The sequence below is a fragment of the Panicum hallii genome, chromosome 7 (genome assembly GCF_002211085.1).
Source record: "Panicum hallii strain FIL2 chromosome 7, PHallii_v3.1, whole genome shotgun sequence".
Classification (NCBI taxonomy): Eukaryota; Viridiplantae; Streptophyta; class Magnoliopsida; order Poales; family Poaceae; genus Panicum; species Panicum hallii.
In genome coordinates, this window is record NC_038048.1 from 26,243,913 (window position 1) to 26,267,508 (window position 23,596).

At 46.2% G+C, this 23,596-nt stretch overlaps 1 pseudogene; it reads left to right on the forward strand.

The window, feature by feature from the left end:
- On the forward strand, positions 1-23,596 carry LOC112900555 (annotated as a pseudogene).

Here is a 23,596-nt window from a genome sequence, read left to right on the forward strand (position 1 = left end):
ATGGCCGGTATGGGAGGGTCATGGGTATTACAGTAACCTCACCATTAATGCCTGCCGGGATGCTCGGGGACCAGGTGCAAGCTGCAAGGGCGAAGGGACGGGATGGAGACGGGCCGGCACAGCAGCGGGTCGCACGCCAGCTTGGCGTGCACGGGCAGCAAGCACGCAGCGGCACAGCGAGCAGCAGAGGCTGCGGCGGCCATGGCATGACGCAAGCGGCGCGATGCGAGCGCGTGTGCACAGCCAGCAATGGGGGCAGCGGCGAGTCGTGCGCTCGCCCGCGCATGCACGCAAGGAGCTCGAGCAGGCAGCACGCATGTGCTCATTTAAATAAGAAAAAGAGAAAAAGAATCTTTGTATTTTAAATTTTTACATAGTAGCTCAACAATTTAAATAAGCAAGCGAGAGAATTAAAAGAGAGAAATAAAATGGATTTGAACAAAATATGAGAAAAGCAAAGAGGGGACGCGCACGCGGCACCGACGATCGTGGCCGGGCAGGCGCACGCGGCCGACCACGACACAATGATGATGCGACGGGATGGTGGGGCCGGTGGAAAAGGAAAAGGAAAAGGGACGGGCGGCTCCGTGGAAAAAGAGGAAGAGACTGCGCGATGTCGGGATGGTGGAAAATCGGGAGGCGGTTTTCGGGAGCTCGAGCGGCGGAAAAGGTTTCAAAGATTTTTAAACGAGTGATTGGTAATGCAATTTAAATAAGATAAAAACGCAGGCGTTAGAGCCGTGGGCCTCACTGGTCTGTGCACTGGAAAATTCAGAGCTCAATCTCTCTGCACATTGCTTTCATATAGAAGAACTGTGAAAACAATAAAACACAAACGCTAACTTTCTGCTACGGCATTAAGCGTTATGGTGGATTTAAGACAATGGACAGTCATGCCGCTTAACAATGGATTTTATTGGTAACTGAAACACGAACTCTGAATTCTTCCATGTCACAGTACACACAATGGTAACAGACTGAAATCGAGGTCTGCTCACGCAAGCTTCTATGCATGCGGAGAGTTGCGTTGAGAATGAATGTGTAGCAGTAGAAGAAGAATAAAGGGAGAAGTGAGCGATCTCCTTAGCAGGAATATCTTGATTGCGTATATGGAATGAGAGGGGCTGCCTCCTTATATAGGTTTGCATGTCCCAAACTGCGTTAATGGTCATCAATTTGCACTATTATTCCCCACAATAAACACCGTTACCAGCCATTACTCTCCAACGGAAAAACCGTTACTCACAAATTATAACTCTCTGGTATTAACTCGTGGATCTTTTAATTCTTAATTTATTATTGAATAAATAGATCTAGCCCAAATATTCCAACAATACATAGGCAGGATGCCTAGACGTGCACGGGCGCGTTGCTTAAGGCCGAGCTGGTCGTGTGTTGTGTCCATGTAGGACACGGTTATGGGCCAGGCCAAGGTGTCGTGACCGCGTGGGACACGAGCTCCTGATTGTGGCCGGTTTTGTTTGATGGTGCGTGTACATGGAAGGTTCATGCAAGCGTGTGTTGCATTGGCTTATGTACATGCACGTCAGGAGGGAGGAGAGTGGTCAGGTACCTGTGCTGTGCCTTATTTGGTTACCTAGTCCTTAATGAATACAAATGTATTGAAAATAGAAATAGTATCTACTTAAATATTTGATTGGCTATACAATTATTTCTTGGTACTTGATATTACTTTAATTAGATGAAGCTCATGACAATCTAAAGGAATACTCTTTGCGGGATGGAGGGAGTATATATTAGGCCGAGCTATTAATTATTAGATAGTTTTAAGGGTGGGAAATATGCATGCATTGTGTAGGATCGAAGCCCTCTAATTTAGCTATCAGAGGGCCCTAAAAACAGATTCTGGACGCTCCACTAAAACGTGTGTAGTTCCTAGACAATAAATTCTATTGACGTGAAACTTTACCAGAAAATAACTGATGAAATTACGAAACCAACCCAATTTGAATCACGTCAACCAGGGGTCTACAATTAGAGATATAAAATAAACAAGTAGATCCTGTCAGATAGTGTCGCGAATTAGCCAAGCCCTAATTTCGAGATTAAACAAAAACCATTTAAGGCTAACCAACCAAACTTTTCAGATCAAAAGCTTGATGCCCTAGCACCGTTTTGGATGGATCAAAACAAGTCTAATCACGTTGGTCAATAAATCAATCTAAAACCAAAACCGTAGACAAGAACAAGCATGCAAAGCAAAGATCAAAATGGAGGAACAAGATTACCAACACATCAACTTACGAAACCTTAAATCTTTATTGCATAGAAGATGTGTTCAAAAGATGCCGACACAAGCATCCATACAAAGATCTTCACGAGATCCCAGAACCCTAGACTCCGCTAGGAAAAATAGAAGCGCCGCCACCTTGCGTCGCTGTTCTACCGTCTGTCTCGTCTGCAAAAAACCGACGCACAGAACCGGTTCCGACTTCTTTTATCCTCCAAGACCGAGACCAGGCCTTGCGCCTTCTCCTATTAGACCAATTCATCAGTTTGCTTGTATTTATGCATATTGTTGAACCTGTTCACATGTCTCATATATAGCTTGGCACAAAACCATAGAGACGATGCTAATTTTGCCTCCTGAGGACCTGAGCCTTCCATTCCCGAAAAAAAATGTAACCTGTTAAGGCTAGTGGGTAATGAGGTTTATGTTAAAAAAAAGGTGGCTAATGGGGTGCAGAGAGACGTATGCTGTGCTCCCATGCCATTAGATGCTCCAGTACTCCCGATGAAATAAAATACATCAAATGTGCACAAAAAAATCAAACAAAAATATGTATGGCTAGATGATGCAATATTACATGTCCACGTAAATTTTTAGTTTAAATAAAATCTTGTGCAATTAGAAAAAAAAGAATAAAATCATAATGCAATTGATGCGGGTTGCGGATCCCATATGAATAGTATACCCGACCCAATTGCATGCTGATTTTGTCTTTTTTTCTCCTTGCACAAACTTTTGTTCAAGTTCAAGTTTTGCATGAACATGACAATGCATCATCTACTCATAAGTATTTTTGGTTGATTTGTTTGTTCACATTTTGATGCATCTTTTAAAATAGGAGCACGGGAGCATGTGATGGCATGGGAGCACTGGATATGTTCTCGGGGTGCACATATTCCTACTAGCTAGGATTTTGTGTTAGGCAAATAATGTAAATTAGCTAAGAAAGCTCTAAACACAGCTTGCTTAACTACAGAAACAATTTGTTTGCCACTCAAATCATACAAAAATAATAAGCCAACAGTTTCTGCACTCATGTTTATTATGGTAATTATACATTGCCTACTCAAATCAAATAGTAGTAAAATATTGAAAAGTCATACAGCTGTTGAAATTAACCCAAGTATGCATTGAACAAGTGTCCACACTATTATTTTGCTTTGCACCGGCAATGAGTTGTGATCACCCAATGTCCAATGAGCACTAATGGCTGATGACATGATGCGCCCTCAAGCATCGAGCAGGAAACTATTCTCGCTTGGTATTGCCGTAGAACACTGGTGCCATTTCCTCATGTCTTTCATTCCCAGAACATTTTTATTGATGAAACTTGATAAGGGCAGCGGGTAACAGGTCCAAACATTGTTGTTACTTATATCATTCTCCTGCGCACGATGGTTGAGAGAAGTATGAAAAGGATGCATAAGGTGCCGGAGTTTATATACCCAAGACCCCAGCTACTAAAGCATAAATAGTACTACAAGGAACAACACGCGTATCATCTCATACTCTTGATGCGGGTATACTACTAAAGGAAAAGGGGAAGTCGCGTGGAACCAGAGCAAAATTTTGACATGTTGCTGCAATTTCGTCTTAGAATGCTTAGACGTTATGTCGTCAATGTGGCAAAACAACAGCCATCTTGCATTCACAGCATGATCGGGTAATCTGGATGACAATGTAGTTCGCGGGAGCAACTAATTGTGAGTTCCAGGATTTATTGCCCTCAGCCATTATCGGAGTGCTCAGACGATGGTTGCTGCCTAATTTATTCTGAGTGCTGTTTGTACACGTACAAACTGCCGGACATTACGAACCTTTACTACATGATCTAACACAACTAAAAAACAGCTATTGGTCCACCCCAAATATACCGGTAGAAATTGGACCCGGTACTAATAGCATTAGTACCGGATCTAATGCCTACCAGGATATTTGGGGGTGGACCAAAGGGTCCGGGGGCTTTTAGTACCGGTTGGTGTTTCCATCCGATATTAAAAGATTCTTCACGGGTTAGTTCAAAAGGAAAGCATCTCTTTCTCAACCATAACTAATGTGTAGGTAAGATGGTAAGGAAGGTACGCGCGAGGCAAGAGGTCCTGGGTTCGAATCTCATCCACGCGCGCATATTTCACATGAAAAATCGTGTGACCTGCGGACCTCTCCCCGAGTTTAAAATATTCTTTTGACCCAAATGCTTTAGTACCGGGTGGAAACATCACCCGATACTAAAGGGTCCTTTTATTACCGGGTCATGCAACCGGTGTTGATACTTTTCTAGTAGTATAATAATGTTTGCACGTTGCAATCTGAACCGAATTATATATCCTGTAGGAGTTAACATGACCACACGACACGTGCGCATCCCATCAAGCCACACAAGGCAACCATTCATCCAAAGTGATCAAAGAATCTGAAGAACTAGGGTTACTCGAACCCGGGTTCGCACCCCGTATGGAAACCCCCTCCACTATGTCCCCACCAACTCTCACGTCGAGTAGGGTAACACGCATTTTAGATTTAAAGACAAGAAGGATTATGTAGGTTTATTGGTTCCATATGCCAGCATGCAATCAGTACATGATCAATGGGCAAACAACCCATATATCATTATTTCTTAAACTTTTTGGATGAGATGACGTACTCAAAACTCCTCCTCTGATCTAACCATCTATCAACAACCTGTAAACTCAAGAATTTCCTTGATCCAATCATAGAAGGGTCAAGGATCCTTAACTTGCAAAGTAAGATGTTTGACTGAATAATCTAAGCAGTTGATTTTAATTTTTATTTTCCAAGCATGTGGTAAAGATGTCCTTAATTCAAGGAATGTCTGATGCATCATGTAGGATTTCAATCAACTCCAAGACTTAATGCACTCATACTAAATAATAAAACACATGAAATAATGAATCAAAAGTAATGGGTTTAGATGCTTCGGGGCTTGCCTTCGGTCGCTTAGGGGTTAGTAGCTTCAACAATGACCTTGAGCTCATGTTCAACTATGACCACCTCCTCTTCTCCTTGCGGAGCTTTCGAAGGTAGTTCCGTGTAGTCGACCTCCGCGGACTCTGATTCTTGTTGAAGGGTAAATATAGGGATTAGTAATTGCAAAAATCAAAAAAATTGGATTCACTAGTTTCCTTCACGAAAAAGTTGCCATCCAACACTATTCTGCCCTCATCTAGAAGCCCTAACAAATTTTCTTAATTTATTGTTACCTTAAATCATTTTAGTCAATTATTAGGGATTAATCATTTATTCTACCCTAGAAAATCCTATTTTCCTATTTATTATTATTAAATGGGTAATGCATTAATAAATTGGGAAAGACCGGTTTACACCCTCGAACTATCACAAAAGTTCAATTTTCAACCTTCAACTACAAAACCGAATAACATAGGCCATCCAACTATCAAAATCGGAAAAATTTAGCCCTTTGGGTGGTTTCAGAGGTGGTTTTTCCTTTTATGAAAATTAAAAATATTCAAATTTAAACTAAAAAATTCATAAGTAATTCATTTTAAATTAAAAAAATACAAAATAGGTATCAAAAGTTTTCTAAAAATATAATCTATCTATTTGCACTCTTATTGTTAGTTATTCGGATTCATTTTTTTATGTTCATAGTATTTTATTACTTATAGTTATGAATATTAGTTTTCAACAAATAAGTTTCAAATAGAGCAATAATAGATAGGTTATATTTTTATAAAAATTTTGGTACTAGTTCTATATTTTTCTGATTTAAAATGAAATAGTTTCGATTCTTTAGATCTAATTAGAATTTTTTTTATTTTAAAAAAAATACAAAACCACCCAAAGGGCCAAATTGTCCGGTTTCGACAGTTGGATGGCTCTGGTTGAAAATCAGACTTTTGCGATAGTTCGAGATTGTAAACTGGACTTTTCCCTAATAAATTTTAGGATTAACTTAAAAAAGAATAAGTATTTATTAAAATTCCTTAATATAAGGCATTTAAATAAACATTTATATTTTGTTATCAAACCTATGGTCTCATAATTATCATGCATAAAGGAAAATAACATAAAACCTAACAAAATTGCTCTCACTATTTTTGAACATTTCTATTATTTATAATAATTAAAATAATATCAAATGAACTAAAACTAATTTTAAGATCCTAATATTAGTTTCCTGCCCAAAACCTACCAAAAAACCTTTTTCTCACTCACTCTCTCTATACCCCTCTCTTACTGATGCACGGACCCAGCCCCAAGCATAATACCTTGTACCTCGACCATTGGTACCGAGCTGGGTTGATAGTGGATCCTGCCGGTGGCGAGGTCTTCGGCGACGGAACCTTGCCGGCAAGCTTCCTCACAAGCTTGCACATCTCATGGTGGCCTTCTTGGCCTAGCTCCACGGCTCGCCGGCGAAGAGCGACGCTGCAAAGAGCGATGCTCGTGGCAGCAGCCCGAGCTGTGGCTGGAGCGACCGACCGATATACAACGACTCATCAACAACAAGCAGCTCTCTAAGCTCTGCCTTGACCTATTAGACGTGAGGCTTTCCTCATAAGATGCCCTAGATGGTCGAACCTATGCACTTCATGGTGGCGGCCATGACCGAGATATGGAAATGCGGCGACATGCGTGTTCGGATCAGACAAGCAACATACCTAGCCCAAACATGAGTGCTAGAGCTTCACAAGCACCTAAGCTACCTTGCTATGACCATCAATTGCTGACAAACTAACTCAGGCATAGGGTTCCATGGTGAGGTACCCTATGGAGCTTATCGATGATTCGAGGAAGACGATTACAGTGAATTAGGGTTTGTGGTGCTTGTGGATGGCTGGGATTGGATCAAATGAGTAGTTGAGCTCGTGAGGAAGAAGGCATAGGTGCAAGGAATTGGGCTGAGCTGCGACGATGATGATGAATTTGGCTGGCAACGAACCGCGGGTAGCGATGGTGAAAATGGCGGGAAGAGAAAGAGAAAGCTGGGGCACGGTATTTATTTGAATTTCATCATCCCAGCACCGTTCGCCTCCTGCCTAGCTGCTTACTGTTGTCCTCATCGCTTGCCAGTGCATGGCACGCGCGAACTTCACCGTGCAGCGATCGATAGTGGTGTTTGCTCGGCTTTGCTCTTCCTCCCATCTCTTCTTGTCTGAACAACAGATTTTGGATTTAATTTCCTCCAAATTCCAAATGTAAATGCTCAACGCTCCCTGAGTCAGATTTGTACTCCCTCTATATTTTTACATGTCATATTTGTTTTGTCCTAAGTCAAACTAAGTGAACTTTGATCAAGTTTATAGAAAAATATATAACAACTATACTACCAAATATATGCACTATCAAAATATATTCCATAATGGATTCAATAAAATAAATTTGATATATGTAAATATTGATATATTTTCCTATACACTTGGTCAAAGTTGGATAAGTTTGACTTCGGACAAATTAAAGCAAATGTGGCATGTCAAAAAATGAAGGGAGTAGCCGGTACATAGGGCTAAATTCCTTGTATTCAACACATGTTCAAAAGATCTATAGCTTTCGCACAAAAATTGCTTCTAAACATTGGCCCTTTTCACTAAATTAAGTCGATATTCAAGTTCAGAGATAAACTTTCTACTTTCAAACGTTGGGCTCTAATTTAAATGCCCTATCCAACTTTTCTTGGATCTTACATGATACCATCGTGTTTCCAAACATTAAACTTACTGTGATGGTGTTATTATCCAACTTCCAATCATAAAAATTAGTTTACATTCCAGCTCAAGTTAGCCCCTTTCCACGCATTTCCGGACTTGGAACTTTCTGCTTCATCTTGAAATCAGCAATCTTTTCAAACTTTTGATGTTTGATTCTTACTCCATTCCTTCTAAACTCCATTCAAACTTTCTTCCATGATGAAGTATATAGTTCATACTACAACTTTTACATTGGCCACAAGTTTACTGTTTGACCCGATTTCAAATTTGATGTCTTCAAACATGGCTAAATGATCATGATTTCACCCTTAAGAATCTTGCCCAAATTCAAATCTTTTTTAATGGAATTTGAATTGTTGCTTCCATTTGGTTTACTTTTGATTCTTTACACCTCTTTGCACTGATTTCACTCAACCCTTCCTTCCAAATTTTCAAGTTATAAATTTGACCAAAATTTACTCCAATTTGGCTCAAATTTACTCCTTTTTATCACATGATTCTTTTTATTCCAATTGTGCTTATGAAACCTTAATTATCATTAGGGATTAAGTAAAATCCTAATTACTTGGTATCACAGTGTGATAGAATTTGATAATTGGATAGAAAATATTAAATGTGATACAACAAATCATAAATAAGTAACTCATGAATGGTCTTCTTAATTACCTGGGGTGTCACAGTGTGATAGAATTTTATAATTGGATATAAAATATTAAATTGGCATGTATAATTAACTCATAAATGGTCTTCCTTCTTACACAAATCCTTTAGATAAACCCCTTAATAAATTTGAGGTCCTAATATCCAAGGCAACAAATAAGTGAAGAGAAGCAATGTCAAGAATACTATACTACAGCCCTAAGACGCCGACTACGTTGGTGTTGGTAAAAGCCTCTTAAGAGGAATGTATTGCTCTTACCTTGTCCCATGGCATTGATAACATGCAGTTGTGCTCAAAATTAAAGTTGATATGTATGGATCTTCCAACGAGACTTCAATAGAGTTCAAGATGTTTGACACCTGAGTTTGGATAAAAAGGTTATGGTTAAAATATGGTTTGCAAGCCTTTTAGGACAAGACATGATCAGAGGATAATGTGATTAATAGGACATGGGCAAGACACTATTGTGCACCGGAAGGTACATGCCATCGATAGAGGATACTACAGCCCACAATACACTAGCAGTTATAGTGCAATAGTGCACCTTGCATAAAGGCCACACCGGAACAAGTGAAGTGCAAGATAGTGAAGACAGCCAGAATTTATGTGGGTAGGCGTTGTGAGACTCACTGGCACCAGAAAGTTCTAATTACTTACACGAGTTAGGGACCTGGGAGCTTAATCATTGCAAGGGATTCAGGAAGAACTTGTAGGGAGAGTGGCAACTCTCTGGTAAGATGTTCACTAACTAGTCTGCTTTGCATCTACCCTTTAGATTCTGATCCATATTTATTGCAGAGAAATGTTCCTCGTAATACAAAGAACTTTGTAGCTAGTTTTGCCACGAGATACATATTCATGGAGATTTTGATGGGAACGTAAGTCCCCGATCTTCTGTCAAGAGAGGGTAACTATTGATTTGGCGGCCACTTGACACAAACCATCGGTCTACTAATCAACAAGACCTGAACTCTGGTTATCAAACATGCACTGCCCGGCTGATATTGCCATAAAGGCTGATCCTTCCCTGTGAATCAAAGACACAAGCAAGAATAAAAAAGATATAAAATAAAAATTGCAGATGAATGATTAATCACTCGAGTTCAGGTCTTACAAACTAATCAACGGTGAAATTGTTGCTAACAGATTAATCTAAACAAAATCCAAGACCTCTTGGGCAGCGGCTACTGAATTATAAAGAGTTGAGTTCGGCCAAGTAGCCCTAGATACATCTTTAATATACTCCAACATAATACATGGGCCAACGGCTAAAAAAGTGGTGCGCAACACCCTGACAGTTTCGGTACGTCCACTTGTTTCGACGATTCCCATTGACTCGAACTTCCCATTGTGGGATCCGTGGCACTAGAAAGATTATCTACTTAGTTTTCCATACATTTGTAGAACATCCAAAGTGGAGTTCGTACGTGGCCTAGATGACAATTTTAGTGTGGACTGCTCTCCGAGGTGGGCCTCCAAATTGGCTTGGACGGTTCTCCAAGTCTGTCTCCAAACAAATGTCTAGGCGATATTGCCTTTTGGAGTGTACCTGTCTTGAGCAAGCTTATCCACTGAAAGCTCCACCTATGGTTCTCTTTTTTTCCTTTTTTCCTCATCCGAGGGAAGGTGTTTTTTTCTCTTCCGACGAGAGAAAGATGTTTTGTTTTGTTGGTGCTGCAAGTAATTGACCATTCTTGGTGCATATATTTGTATTCTCTAAACGCTAAGTTTTTTTTCAAAAGGACGGCAAGAGATTTGCCATTAATTTTATTAGAGAGGGGAAACGAAAGAAACAACCAGACCACGGCGGGGTAGGTGGTCACAAGTCACAACTAAACCGCTAGCACAACGTGATCAAGGGGCGGGGGGGAGGAAAAAACGACCACCCAGCCACACAACAACTAATAGAATGAAAAAAGGGCATACGACCAAGAAGGCCAAGCATACCACTCCCTGACGAAACGATTAGGTAGTATCCACATGCTCCAGTGCGATGGAGTGCTGTTGCAGGTGCTCCTTGATGAGGAGGGCCACTTGAAGTGGCTGAAGGAATCAACAAGAAAGAAATATTGCAGCTGTGGGTCAGTTTCTTTGGGCGTTGCTGGGTCTCCCATGACTAGAAGAGGATTGGTTGGATAGATGCTTAGTTACCTCACCCAGTGAGTCCTGTAGCTTCTCGCCTCTCTCATCTTCTTACATGTTTGCAGGGTCATCTCCATTTCTAATGCCTTTCTGACCCACACCACCCACCATCCGTAGTAGTATGTCATGAGTAGGACCTTGGACGATGAACATGTGCAGGAGCTCAATTCGCTACGACAAGCTGCAGTCTCTTGTGCGGCAGCAAGCTGTAGTTGCGCGAATCCTCTGCTGCTGATTGGCATCGCTGCACTCCTTGTCATCATACCTGGCGTGCAGCTGCTTCTCAGTTTTCGAAAGAGCAGAGCGTCTGCGCGGCAACTTGTCAGACTCAGATTGAATTCACCACTGCAGTTTGCTGGTGTGGTGTTCAATGGCTGCATGGGCTTGGTTTATCTTGGCCTAGGACTGTGGATGGTAGCCGTGGATAACATCCACCAGGATGCTTCTGCTTACCTGCCACATTGGTGGCTGGTGGCATTGCTTCAAGGATTCAGTCTGATCCTTACCGGCTTTGCTTTTGGCGTCAGGCCATGCTTCCTCGGAGTGGCATTTGTTCGATTCTGGTCGGTTTTCCTGGCCGTATGCGCTGCATTCATTTTTTACTCTTCAATTGCTCACATCGACGTCGCAGATAAGGCAATCACCATGAAGGCTTGTTTTGATGTTCTGTTCTGTTAGGCACGCTTCTCCTCATTGTCTATGGAATTGGGCACATCAAGGAAGATGGTTATGGAGGAACTGACAATGATTTACGTGAGCCACTCAACATCGAGATCAGCAGCGACACGGATCATTCTGATAGTAAGGTGACCCCTTTTGCAAAAGCCGGGTTTTTCAGTACAATGTCATTTCTCTGGTTAAACCCTTTGATGAAGATGGGTTATGAGAAGCCCCTTGAGGAGAAAGACTTGCCACTTTTAGACCCCACAGATTGGGCACATAACCAGTACTTGATGCTCTTGGAGAAGTTGAACAGCAAGGAGTTGCAGAGAAACGGCACGCCTTCGATATTTTGGACTATCATTTCCTGTCACAAAAGTGGGATCATGGTCTCAGGTGTATTTGCATTAGTCAAGGTGCTCGCACTATCTTCAGGGCCGCTGCTTCTCAAGGCTTACGTCAATGTTTCCTTGGGGAAAGGGACCTTTACATATGAAGCCTATGTCTTGGCTGCAGCACTGCTCTTTTGCAAATGTTGCGAATCTTTGTCGCAGAGGCAGTGGTATTTCCGAACTCGGAGGTTGGGACTCCAGGTAAGGTCATTCCTGTCAGCTGCTATCTACAAGAAACAGCAGAAGTTATCCAACGCAGCAAAAATGAAGCATTCTTCTGCAGAGATCATGAGCTATGTCACTGTAGACGCCTACAGGATAGGGGAATTCCCATACCGGTTCCATCAAACATGGACCGCAAGTCTTCAACTTTGCATTTCTCTGTCGATTCTGTATAATGCAGTTGGTCCTGCCATGATTGCATCGCTGGTTGTCATCATAATCACTGTACTTTGCAATGCTCCAGTGGCCAAACTACAACACAAATTTCAGAGTGAACTCAGGAAAGCGCAAGACGTGAGACTGAAAGCCATGTCCGAATCCTTAACTCATATGAAAGTATTGAAACTTTATGCATGGGAGAAGCATTTCAAGATGGTCGTTGAGGGGTTAAGGGAGATCGAATATAAGTGGTTGTCAGCATACCAGCTTAGTAGAGCATACAGCAGAGTGCTGTTTTGGGCATCACCGGTTTTTGTTTCGGCTGCAACCTTCTTCACATGCTACCTTCTGAAAATTCCCCTCGATGCTAGCAATGTCTTCACCTTTGTGGCAACTCTGAGCCTTGTGCAAGATCCAATTAGGCAGATACCAGATGTTATTGGAGTTGTAATACAAGCTAAAGTTGCTTTCAGTAGGATTGCAAGGTTTCTTGATGCACCTGAGCTGAGTGGACAAGTAAGAACCAAACATTGTATAGGCGAGTTTCCGATAGTGATAAACTCTGGCAGTTTTTCATGGGATGAGAACCCCTTCAAATCAACTCTGAAAAATATAAATTTGGTGGTAAAAAATGGAGCGAAGGTTGCAATCTGTGGCGAGGTAGGGTCGGGAAAGTCAGCACTTTTGGCTGCAGTACTAGGAGAAGTCCTCAAAACAGAAGGCATGGTATGCTTCTATATTACCTTCATATTTACAGAACAGAAAATCTTCCAGCTGTAGTTTGTGTGGTTTTGAAGTATCTCACTTCATGCAAGAAAATTCTACTTTGATTAAGTTCCTTATGCATCATCTGATTGAAAAAAAAGTTATAATCTTTGCTACTCTATCACTCAATTGCAGGTATAGAGTTTACTGCCTAATAGTTGAGCAATATGACGTTAATATGTGCACTTGAGAACCTTAGACCATGGTTGCTAATTTATGTTATGATTATGTTAATTAATTCCTCACCAAGAAAAGCTTGGATCTGAATGATTTGACAATGATTAATCAGTATAATTTATATCCTCACAAAGAAAAACTATGTTAATTAATTCCTTTTCCATAATAATTTAAATTGTACTAATTAAACATCATCGAAATATTCAGATCCAAGTCTGTGGAAAAATTGCATATGTTTCTCAGTATGCATGGATCCAAACGGGAACTGTGCGAGACAATATTCTCTTTGTATCTCCAATGGATAAGCACAGGTACCAGGAAACGCTTTCAAGGTGCTGCTTAGTCAAGAACCTTGAAATGTTGCCGTTTGGGGATCATACTCAAATTGGGGAGAGAGGGGTGACTCTAAGTGGTGGTCAAAAGCAGCGTATTCAGCTTGCTCGCGCGTTATACCAAAATGCAGACATCTATCTGCTTGACGACCCTTTCAGTGCTGTTGATGCCCATACAGCAACAAGTCTCTTCAATGTAAGAACGATGTTACAATTGTGAGAGCAATGTTGTTACTTGAGAATAGACTGGTTTTCAAAAGCTTTCTTGTTGCACAGGAATATGTTAGGGAGCTCTATCAGACAAGACTGTTCTTTTGGTGACCCACCAAGTGGATTTTCTACCAGTATTTGATTCCATTCTGGTTTGTGTTTACATGTCACACTAATCCCATGGTTTTTTTTGTTTATTGTATGTTCTGTTTGTTGTGATAAAATAATAGTGCTCTTTGCAGTTAATGTCAAATGGAGAGATTATTCGATCCGCACCTTATCAAGATCTAATGCTGTCTTGTCAAGAATTTCAGAACCTTGTAAAGGCTCATGAAAATACTATTCGCGTTTCAGACCTTAACAAAGTGTTATCCCACAAAGCAAAGGAAATATCGACCAAGGAGAAAAATGATACTCATGGAAACATATTTTTAGGATCTGTGAAGCCATCACCAGCAAATCAGTTGATTAAAACAGAGGAAAGAGAAATTGGGGATACAGGCCTCAAGCCTTATATACTCTACCTGCGCCAGAACAAAGGCTTCTTGAATGCCTCTCTTTGCGCTATTTCCTACATAGTTCTCCTAGCTGGGCAAATATCACAGAATTCATGGATGGCAGCAAATGTCCAGAATCCTAGTGTTAATACACTGAAGTTGATTTTGGTGTACATTGTTATTGGAGGTTGTATGATGTTCTTCCTACTATCTAGATCTTTATTTATTGTTGTTCTTGGGGTCCAGACATCAAGATCCTTGTTTTCCCAATTACTTGTTTCGTTGTTCCGTGCACCAGTGTCATTCTATGATTCTACCCCTCTTGGAAGGGTACTTAGCCGTGTAAGAATCCTTTAAAAGATCAGACAGTGAAAAACACTATAAATTCAAGATTCCTTCTACAAATGTAGATAATTATTATTGATGGATTCACTTGCTGCTTTTTTCCCCATGCAGGTTTCTTCAGATTTAAGTATTGCTGACCTTGATGTTCCATTCACCTTCATGTTTAGCGTTAGTGCCAGCTTAAATGCATATAGCAATCTGGGGGTCTTGGTAATTGTTACATGGCAAATTCTATTTATCGCAGTGCCAATGATAGTTCTGGCAACTAGATTGCAGGTAATTTTGCGCGACTTTGTTGACTGGACTCAATTTTTTGCGTTACTCCAACAAGGATTTTTTACATGCAAGAATTTTCCTATTTGGGGCAATTTTAGTATCTACTTAAGCGTTGATGAAATTTTGTGAAACTTTGGACAAAATTTGAACCATGAAAACTTTTCATGCAAAATTACAACCAGGTACGGCTGGTAACTGGTCCCTGTTATTTTTGGTCATGCAGCGGTACTATTTAGCCTCAGCTAAGGAACTGATGCGGATCAATGGCACTACCAAGTCCAGTCTAGCTAATCGCTTGGGTGAAGCGATTTCAGGGGCTACAACAATTCGGGCCTTCAATCAAGAAGATAATTTCTTTGCTAAATATTTGGAGCTTGTTGACAAGAATGCCGGCGCATACTTTTATAATTTTGCAGCAATTGAATGGCTGATTCTACGGCTGGAAACAATGAGTTCTGTTATTGTTTCCTTTTGTGCCTGTGCCATGGCTCTTCTTCCTCCTGGAACACTTAGCCCAGGTGAGCAATTCATTGTAGTTGCTGGTATTGCCAGATCGTTGTAAATATTGGACAAAGTCAAAAATAGCGTGCAACAAGTACGACCTTTGATTTATTACATCTGATTATTCCTGTCATACTTGCGCAGGTTTTGTAGGACTGGCATTGTCATATGCTCTGTCCCTAAATGTGTCCTTTGTTTTCTCTATACAAAACCAATGCAGCCTTGCAAATCAAATTGTCGCCGTGGAAAGGGTGAACCAGTTCATGGAGATACCAAGTGAAGCAGCAGCAGTTGTTGAAGAACATCGACCGGCACAAGACTGGCCTCAAGTTGGCAGGGTGGAGATTAGAGATTTAAAGGTAATCAAAAATAAAAAATTACATGTATTACTTACATGGCAAGATCATTCATGAATTCTAAAGAAATTGTGTGATTTGGCCTCGAGCATCAGTTGATGCAAAAGGCTGGAATGCTTCCCTTTATCTAAAAAACGAATTTGTGTGACTGGTTTTTTTATCAAACAGATTAGGTACAGGCAAGATGCTCCCCTTGTGCTACATGGAATCACTTGCACATTTGAAGGTGGAGATAAAATTGGTATTGTTGGCCGGACTGGAAGTGGCAAGACAACTTTAATCGGTGCATTGTTTCGTCTTGTTGAGCCAGCTGAAGGGAAAATATTGGTAGTATAGAAGAGATACATTCTATTGAACACAAACCCTAACAGGGTATAGGTATTGTAATACACATGGGCCCAATGGGCCACAATGCTCCATGGGCACAATACACTCCAACACCCCCCCGCAGTCTGAACAACCGGCGCAGCGGTGTTCAAGACTGGACAAGAAGAGAGAACAAGGGGCAAATACCCCCCCCCCCCCCCCCGCAGCCACGACTAGCCACCGGCTACGTTGAGGCTGGATCGAAACTCCGAGAAGGTCGAGGAGGGCAGCCCCTTGGTGAAGATGTCAGCAAACTGGGAGGTAGTCGGGACATGGAGGACCCGAACATCGCCGACTGCAACTCTGTCGCGCACGAAGTGTAGGTCGATCTCCACGTGCTTTGTCCACTGATGCTGGACGGGGTTGGTGGAGAGATACACGGCGCTGACGTTGTCACAGTAGACGATCGTGCTCTTGGCGAGCGGGCTGTGGAGCTCCGCCAAGAGCTGTCGAAGCCAGGACGCCTCCGCAACGCCGTTAGCGACAGCCCGGTACTCCGCCTCGGCACTGGAGCGAGAGACAACCGGCTGCCGCTTGGACGACCAGGAGACCAGGTTGCCGCCCAGGAAGACGGCGTAGCCGGAAGTGGATCGACGGGTGTCCGGGCAGCCAGCCTAGTCAGCGTCGGTGTAGACCACCAGCTCAGCAAAAGACGAGCGGTGAAGTACCAGGCCAAGGTCCACAGTGCCACGGACGTAGCGGAGGAGACGCTTCAGCGCAGCAAGGTGTGACTCCCGGGGATCATGCATATGGAGACAGACCTGCTGGACAGCGTAGGTGAGATCCGGCCTGGTGAAGGTGAGGTACTGCAAAGCACCAGCCAGACTCCGGTAGGCAGTAGGATCAGCCACCGGATCACCCAGATCGGCGGACAGCTTCGCCTGAGTGTCGACAGGAGTGGAGCAGGGCTTGCAATCAGTCATCCCAGCCCGCTCCAAGATATCGAGTGCGTACTGCCGCTGGTGCATGAGAAGACCAGACGGGCAAGGCTCAACATTGACGCCCAAGAAGTGGTGGAGCTGACCGAGATCCTTCATAGCAAACTCCTGCCGCAGAGAGAAGATGACACTCTGAAGCTACTGCTGACTCGAGGCTGTGAGCACAATGTCATCAATGTAGAGCAGCAGATAAGAGGTCTCATCCCCTCGGCGGTAGACGAAGAGAGACGTGTCAGACTTGGCCTCGGTGAACCCCAATGTCAGCAAGAACGTGGCGAACCGAGAGTACCAAGCCCGAGGAGCCTGCTTCAGCCCATAGAGAGATTTGTTGAGCCGGCAGACCATATCCGGACGGCTCGAATCCACAAATCCCGCTGGCTGAGAGCAGTAGACAGTCTCGAACAGAGTGCCGTGAAGAAACGCATTCTTCACGTCCAGTTGGTGCACAGGCCAAGAGCGCGAGAGTGCAAGCGACAGGACAGTGCGCACCGTAGCAGGCTTCACGACAGGGCTGAAGGTCTCATCATAGTCCACACCAGGCCGCTGTGTGAACCCCCGGAGAACCCAGCGAGCTTTGTAGCGCTCCAGTGTGCCATCAGCCCGACGCTTATGCGTCCAGATCCACTTGCCAGTCACCACATTGCAACCAGACGGACGCGGCACGAGGTCCCACGTCTGGTTGGCAAGAAGAGCCGCATACTCCTCTTCCATCGCGCGACGCCAGTGAGGATCCGCCAAGGCGTCGCGGACAGAGGAGGGTACAGGAGAGACACGCGGCTCTCCCTCGGCGGCGGAGAGAGTCGCGGCCTGAGAGGCCATCCGCCAAGTCACCATGGGATGGATATGCCGAGGATCCTGATGGATGACTGGCGGGTGGTATACCTCCGGCTCGGCGGCAGCGGCGACGGCGCCGGCGTCGGCGTCGCAGGAGCCTCCGGAGCAGGAGGCGGCGCCAGGGTCGGCGCCGAACGATGCCGGTACACCTGCACCGGCTCAGTGTACTGCGGTGGTGTCGGGGTTGGCGCCGAGCGACGCCGGTACACCTGCACCGGCTGGGTGTACCGCGCAGGTGCACGTGAAGGCACTGGGGCCGCGCGCAGCACGACCGGAGGTCCGGGAACCGCGCGTGGTGCGACCGCGGGCACCGGGGCCGCGCTCGACGCAGCAGGGATCACCGGAGATGGTGCCGGCGTGCCAGGGAAACCTGCAGGAAAAGGACAGACAGGGAACGGTGGCTGAACCACCGGGTCAGTCGGAAACAGAGTCTCCAGCTCGGGGTCAGGAGAAGGTGTAGAGGAGGTAGAGTAGGGGAAATCCGACTCGTCAAAGATGACGTGTCGGGAGATCAGAACGCGGCGAGAGGTGAGGTCAAGGCATCGGTACCCCTTGTGGTCAGGGGAGTACCCGAGGAACACACAACGAGTCGATCGGGGCGCCAGCTTGTGAGAAGCGGTGGCGGAGGTGTTAGGGTAACACGCACACCCGAAGACCCGAAGGTGGTCGTAGCGAGGAGGGGTACCGAAGAGAGTGTGGTGTGGAGTGGCAGCGGGAGAAGCAGTGGACGGAAGACGGTTAAGCAAGTAGGTGGCGGTGTGGAGGCTCTCAGCCCAGAAGCGTTTGGGCAGAGAGGCCTGGATCAGGAGGGTGCGCACGACGTCGTTCGTCGTGCGAATCATCCGCTCAGCCTTGCCGTTCTGAGGAGAGGTATACGGACAAGACATACGCAGCTGAACACCCCGAGACAGGAAGAAGGACCAGGAGGTGGAGTTATCGAACTCTCGCCCATTGTCACACTGGACGGCCTTAACTGTGAGGCCGAACTGAGTGGACACCCAGGCAAAGAAGTGGAGGAGGGTGGGGAAGGTCTCAGACTTGGTGCGCAAAGGAAAAGTCCAAGAGTAATGAGAAAAATCATCAACAATGACCAGATAATATTTATAACCAGACATGCTGAGTACAGGAGATGTCCACAGGTCACAGTGAATCAGATCAAAAGCATGCGCAGCATGCGAAGAAGAAGAAGAAAACGGAAGTCTAACATGACGACCTAACTGGCACGCATGACAGAGGTGCTCAGCAGGGGCCTTAGTACAAGGAGCATCGGTACTACGGCTGAGCTGAGCCAAAACGTCGCGGCTGGGGTGACCAAGCCGGCGGTGCCAGGTGGTGGAAGAAGGTGTCACGGCAAAGGCAGCAGACGAAGAAGCCGAAGGCGAGGCAGCGGAAGCAGGAAGCCGAAGGGTGTAAAGGGGCCCCGGGCTATCACATCGGAGAAGAGGATGCCGGGAAGCCGAATCCTTCACAGTAAGGCCAGAGGAGTCAAATTCGATAGAACAAGAGTTGTCAGCAGTAAACTGGCGAATGGAAAGAAGGTTGTGAACCATTCGAGGAGCAACAAGAACATTAGGAAGACGAGGAGCAGAACCCACGGCGGTGACAGAAAGGCAAGACCCATCACCAACCATGATAGAAGAAGGACAAGAGGGGTGTGGGGGTCGGACAGAAGAGAGGATACCGGCATCAGGAGTGGTGTGGAACGAGGCACCTGAGTCGGCGATCCACTCGGTGCTGACCGGCGGTGCCAGTCCCATGGTGCTAAAGGACTGCGCCAGAGCGGCCTGGTCCCACCCCTCCCCCCCCCCCCCCGCCAGGTCGGCTGCTGGCTAGGCTGAGTGGGCGGGGTCCAGGACGGCGCGAAAAAAGGAGTAGCACCAGTGAACATGGCCGCCAGCTGGAGCTGAGGACGAAGGCCCCCCACCTGACCCTGGAGCGGCCACATCGAGATGCGCCCTGACCACGGGTTGCTGAAGGATGGCCAGGGCGTACCTCCAGGGGCAGGGGCAGGAGCAGGAGCCGAGGTCGACGCGCTCCGACGGCCCCCACCGGTACCGGTATCCCCAGGAGCAGGGCCACCAGTGCCACCACCACCACCCCGTCACCGGCGACGTCCACGCCCCCCCCCCCCCTCCTCCGGTCTGCCCGGCGAGAGCAGCCCCAAGGAGGGAGGTGGCAGGAGCAGCGGAGGAGGACGGTGGAGCGGTAACAAGCGCGGCGGAGGGTGAGGAGGATCCGGGCGCAAGACCCCTGGTGAGCTCCTCAAGAGCGAGGTCGTCCCGGACCTGCAGGAAGGTGGGAAAGGGCCTCTGGCGGGTCATCCAGCACTTCAGGTGGTCGTAGGTGCTGCTCAGGCCCCGTAGGACATTGAGCACCAAGACCCGATCGGACACCGAATCCCCGAGGTCGTGAAGAGCATCAGCCATGCTCTTCATCCGCCGGCAGTACTCACCGACGGAGAGGTCCCCCTGGACGAAAGTGCGGAAGGTGGCATCGAGCTGGAGGGCGCGGTACTCGGCGTTGCCGAGGAACTGCCCCTCGAGCGCCACCCAAGCCTGTCGCGCAGTGCCGCCGTGGGTCCTGACGAGGTCCTGAAGATCTAGGGAGATGGTCCCGAAGATCCAGGACATGGCGACACTGTCGAGACGCAGCCACATCACGTCCTGCACCTCGATCGGCGAGTCGACGAGGACGTGGTTGTCGAGAGCGTAGCGGCGGAGGGTGAGGAGGACCTGGTCCTGCCAGCGGCTGTAGGAGGAGGACACGGGGTCGAGGAGGACGGAGACCAGGGCCCTGATGTTCTGGACACCAGCAGCCTGGAGGTAGAGCTGGGCGACCGAGGGGTCGGTCGGATCGTACCAGGCTCCAGATCCAGCGGACGGGGCCTGAAAGGAGGAGGAGGTGCCGGGCTCAGGGTCGACAGGCTGGCCGGAGGAGATGCGGAGGTAGCGCTCCTCCTCGACGACCCGGAGAGCGAGGGCGTCGGCCGTGGCGCGCTCGCGCTCCCAGGCGAGGGCAGCCACACGGACCCGCTCCTGGGCGGCTGAAGCCTCCGACTTGGCGGTGAGGAGGGCCGCGGCGCGAGCGGCGTCGGCCTGCTGTCCTCGGAAGGCGCCGGAGAACGGTGCATCCTCGGGCGCCATCCCGAGGCCAGACTGAGCGGCACTAGGCGCGGCATCGATGACGGGCTGCGTGCCCGCAGCGCCCACGGCTGGCAGCAGCCGCACAGCGGCCCGCAGGGCGACCGGATCAGCGCCCACGGCCTACAGCAGCTGTGCAGCGGCCCGCAGGGCGGCCGGATCGACGGCGGCGCGCGGCTGGGGTCCCGCAGCCCTGGCGCCTGCGCCAGCAGTTGCTGCGGCAGCAGTGGTGACGGGCTGCAGGGGGCCCAGGGCGCCAGCAGCCTGGAGCAGAGGAGCTCCGACGCCCACTGCGGCGCCCACGGCGGTGCCCGCCGCGGCACCCGGCGGCAGCCCCGGCAGCCCCTGGAGCAGAGGAGGAGCGGCGCCCACGGCGGCCTGCCCCCCCCCTCCCCCGCGTCCTGGAGCAGGGGAGCGGCGGCGCCCGCGGCCTGCCCCCCCCCCCCCCCCCCGCGTCCTGGAGCAGGGGAGCGGCGGCGCCCGCGGCGGCGCCCGCGGCCGGCCCCCCCGCGAGGACCAGCACGGCGGCGGGGAAACCGGGCGGCGGCAGCCCGGCGCCGGCGGCCCAGGCGCCCACAGCGGCCGGAGCGGGAGCAGAGGAGGGAGAGGAAGAGGAGAGGGGAGGGAAGGAGGAGAGGGCCGGCAGCCGGCGGCCGGCCATGGTGGCCGGCGGCGGCGGCGGGCAGAAGGAGAGAAGGAGAGCAAGCTAATCTGATACCATATAGAAGAGATACATTCTATTGAACACAAACCCTAACAGGGTATAGGTATTGTAATACACATGGGCCCAATGGGCCACAATGCCCCATGGGCACAATACACTCCAACAGGTAGACTTCATAGACATCACCACAATAGGCTTATACGACCTGCGTTCACGTTTAGGTATCATTCCACAAGATCCGACACTTTTTCAGGGCACCATAAGATACAATCTTGACCCTATGGGGAAATTCTCAGATGAAGAAATTTGGGAGGTAAGATAATGTCCTATAATATATACAGCTATTACTTTTGGTTTTCTCACCCTATTCATTGTTCAGATTTTTTTTAAATATTTATGTTGTTGGAACAATGAGAAGATATGGCGATTGTATTGTTCATGTTAGTTCAAATTACCATGGAGTTACAATGATGTAATGCTTAACAATTTCAGAAGAAAATAATCGGAACACAATCAAAATGAGATGACTAAACTTATTTAGGTGCTTGTCAGATGTAAAAAATCCTCTCGATCAATTTATTTTATGGTAAACATCTTCAAACTAAAAAGGAACCAATAAATTGATTAACTGCTAATCTGGTGCAGGTTCTTCACAAATGCCAACTTCTTGCCTCGGTCCAGGAGAAGGTACAGGGATTAGATTCACCAGGTAAGGAGGCTGACTTGCTCCATCTGTCTGTTCTTTGGTTTCTTTTTAACCTTAAAAAATTATGAAAATGTTTTCAACAGCACAATTTTCTTTTACTTGTTTGAAAATATGGGGTTTACCTCTGTGCCTCGCAAAAGTGATTGGTAGTATGTTCACTGAAAGTATCCTTGATTTTTTGTTTTACCTGCTAGCATGATATCGTGAATTCTCTTATTGTATCAACTATGCTCTTGTTGCACAGTTGTCGAAGATGGGTCGAATATGAGCATGGGAGAGAGGCAGCTTATCTGTCTTGGACGAATACTTTTGAGAAGATGCCGTATCTTAGTTCTCGATGAGGCCACAGCCTCTATAGACAATGCAACTGATGCTATCCTTCAAAAAATCATCCGAACAGAATTCAAAGACTGCACTGTAATCACTGTTGCGCACCGTATACCGACAGTTATGGAGTGCGGTATGGTACTTTCAATGAGTGATGGTAAGGTTCTTTTCTCACCATCTTATGAGAAACAGAGTGATGCTATTATAATCAATTAAAAATGGTTGGTCACCACTAAAAATGGAGCATGTGCCAGAAACTAAATATATCGTTGGTACAAGTGCCGAACTGGCAATCCTTTCCCCACTATACCGCTTCAACCTTTTTTGCGTCAGTTATTCCTAATTTCCTACTAACTTTATTGTACATTGCCACACCATGAATGATACTATTTTCCTGCTCAATTGTTATTAATTTAGGTTTTTATATCTTTCTAGTTCAATTGTTCTGTATTGTGAAAAAAAAATCTGTGTTAGGGTAGTTTGCAGCACATAGTACCACAGTCCAGACTCATGAGTTCAACTTACTTCCAGGTAAAGTAGTCGAGTATGATAAACCTATAAAGCTCATGGAAGCCGAAGGATCTCTCTTCCACGGTCTCTTGAAAGAGTACTGGTCATACAAATCGAACTAAAGAAAATTTTTAGGAGAGGTACATATATTTGTGTTTGTGACTGGAAGGGGCTAGCCTATTTAGTGGTGCCTGAACAAAAGGTTCCAGTCCTTGTAGGAAAATGCTCTTGTTATCTAGTTTCTTCATGAAATTTTGAACAATGAATGAAATGTGTATACATGTTCTTTTTTGCGTGTATTCAGAGAGTGGCACTAAACGAGGCATGGTATCTATTTTCTGTTTCTTTCTCTCTTTGTTTAAAGATTATAGTTCTATTCAACTTAGGAATCGGAAAAACGAAAAGAAAATTGCTACTATTCCTACCCTACTGAGGCTATAGCCTATAGGGTGGCTTTGTTTGTGTGCTGTTTTCA